Genomic DNA, 3,132 nt, shown 5'->3' on the forward strand with positions numbered 1-3,132 from the left:
AAATTCAGACGGACATCAGCTGACCGCCGAGCTCTGAAGACCTGTAGGCATGTGAACAGCAGAGGCGGTATCAATCCCTGGAATGAGGCCGATGACCGATTCCAATTCAGGGCCACATCAAAGAGGGTGAATGCAGCAGCACTAACAGGGATGCTGGGGGTCAGGGACACTGGCTGAGGGATTTAGTCATTTCAGGGCTTATGTGAAGCACCATGGAGAGCAGCCATAAAAGCACAATGTCACTTTGTGACCTGCAGTTGGAGGGATACAAACCTGGAGCGATGGGAGCTGGATGGGAGCTGGATGGGAGCGTTGCACTGTTTTGACACACTCAAACATGAACAGGGTTACTGAATTGTGTGCACAGACCCACACAAAGATCGAAACTAAAGAAGGAGACTACTCTGTCTCCTATTTTTCTGCTTCTCGCTCACTTACTCCATCACTTTTTTCTGTCATCCTTTTTCCACATCTTATCCTTTCTCTCTCTCATAGACACAGACACATGCAAGCAGAGACATATATCTGTCTGTGTGCATAAATCTAGAGCAGCAATTTCTAAGGATGATGATAGTAAATGACAATGGTAATTTTTGACAGTCAATTTGCCACCGATGTCCAGTAAATTCACCACCGTTTTTTTTGCTTTAATGCAGCGCTGCATGACAGCCATATATCGTCTACTTCTGTGACATTTACTGGGTGCAACGACACTCATAGGAAACATTCAGATCGGTCTCATCCGCATGCGGCGCTCCAAACATCCATCAGGGAATAGTTTCGCTGCTTTTAGGGGCAATAAAGCTCATCAGGCGCTGTTTCCTTGTCAGAGTAGACCTTGTCCTTCGATAGTATTTTATTTTCTCTATGGGTAATCAAGAAAAGCTTGTATGGCCGTTGAATGAATTTATCAAAAGTTATGTTTGCTTAACAATGAGCTGCATGAACGGGATAGGTACCACAGCTGTCAGAGACATTGTTTTATGAGACGAAGAAGGGAAATGGGGAAGGACATAAGAAACATCCATAAAACCCTTTTTGCTGTCTAAAACCTCTCATTTTTCTCACAATCCTGGGATGCTTATTAAATAATTACTTACACTACGCAGTCATTATGCTCTTGTGTATCTCCCAAAGTCGATCGTTAGGTTTAAATCAAGAGGAAACCCGTCACAAATTTGAACCCTATCTTCCCTTCTCCTTCCTCTTTGTAAGCATACTGTCCACATCAGCGTTAATGAGTGCCGGCTACTGTTGCTAGCAGCTCTAACACTCTCATCCACTTGTTATGCAGTAATGAATCAAACTCTCTTATGAGTGCACTGTAGCATGCTGAGGACAAACCAGGGAATCTACTTAGAGGCACATCTCAGTTGGGTGGATCATAATGTCAGCCCAGTCTGTAAGCAGACACAATTTGTGTTCTTCTCCTCACATCTGCACATCTGTAGTCCTTAAGCGTTGTGCCTGATGGATTACTGATTTTTCTAGAGTTTTTAGGCAACATGACTAATTTAATTATTAATGCACAAAGTTAGAGGCCCCCACATAGCAATGCTGCCCCCCAGTGCTTGCAGCATCTGACATCCAGCATCAAATAAATGGGATTTGTGGTTTGTCCTTTAAAATAAAGCCACCACTTTCCCGTATAGCTCGCATTTGAATTCTAAACAAAGTGACATGATTTGTTTGTACCTTTTACATAATGCAACAGAGACATTCAACTTGTGCTTGCACTCTACAGAGTCCAGGGAGAAATAAAGGAGTAAGACGGTGTCATTGCCTGAGTCAGCGTGGCTGGGATTTTGCAGCTTTGGATGTGTAGCTGGCACCTTTCCAGAAGCATGCCATCCTTTCCATTCTTCGAAGTGCTTTTATATTACTAGCACTCTTGGCAGGCAAGCCTCTCTGGCGGTTAAGGATGAAGCGCCTCCCGGACTGACGATGATTACGATGGCTATAACATAAAAACTGTTATTGGCCTTGTTTGGTGATGGTTATTACAAGTGTATCAAAAAACCACACATACATCTCAATCCACCCCACTTCTTCTGGGCTGTAGCTGTATACTGTATAGGCACTAATGAATAGGTGATTTTAGTGATTCGACATGTGTCATAATCATAAATATTAAATGGCTCACTGCCCTTGGTTACCTTTGCTGCCAGCAAGAGCATTTGTCATGTATATCGTAGCTGTTTAGCTTTTTACTTATTGACAGAGGTGACAGTAGGGGATATTTCAAAGAGAAACACCTCCAAGGTCTTCAGATCGCCATGGTGAAATAGTCCTTTGTAGCGCTACTTTGGATATGTATCTGTTGAGGGCTTAACCTTTCTAGTGCAGGCAGGTTGTTATTGAGCTGGTGGACGACCACAATTGACAAAAATAACAGACCCAGAAATAAAGACTGATTCAATAACAGATTGACTTGTGAAACATGTAGATTCCCCAAGATTATTTAATTTGTTAATTAGTTAATTATTATTTAATTTGTGTTTATGTTTTGTAATTATTGGCTTATAATCATCTGTTTTAAAGGATCCAATTTACTGGAACCAATATTGGAAGCAAGAGTGTGTAACTTTTTTGTTATATGTATATGACTGTATTCTTTAGATTCTGTGCAGCAATGCTATTGATGTTCTGTACTTGTACAATCAAAATGTTGAGCAGTCAGTTTTTAATTGTCAATAGCCTAAAGCTGATGGGCGGCTGTAAGCCAGCTGTGAGTATTTTGGAGTTTGAACGTGGACAACTATCTGCTTTTCTGAAGATATGAGCTGTTGGTGAGGTAGTTTTGCTCACCAGAAGAGAGTCATTTACTTGGCAGCTGAAGGTGTTAACATGATCAAGGAAACGAGTGTTAAGGAGGGTGTTGGTGGAAAAAATAGCATATGTGTTGAGCAAATCTCCTAAAGCCTAAAAATATATATCGACACAATGGTTTACTATCATTGCATAACTACTGGGCAAATAACTTTACTTATGTTTGTTCAGAAAGTTTCTTTTTTATGGGCAGCTAAATGATTTTCACATGAAAGCCAATACTTACTCTTTCCTTTACACAATAAGCCTATACTTCTGAGCCAAGAACGAGGCTGAGAGATGAACTCAATTTAGAAAGAATGA

The sequence above is a fragment of the Trematomus bernacchii genome, unplaced genomic scaffold (genome assembly GCF_902827165.1).
Source record: "Trematomus bernacchii unplaced genomic scaffold, fTreBer1.1, whole genome shotgun sequence".
Lineage (NCBI taxonomy): Eukaryota > Metazoa > Chordata > Actinopteri > Perciformes > Nototheniidae > Trematomus > Trematomus bernacchii.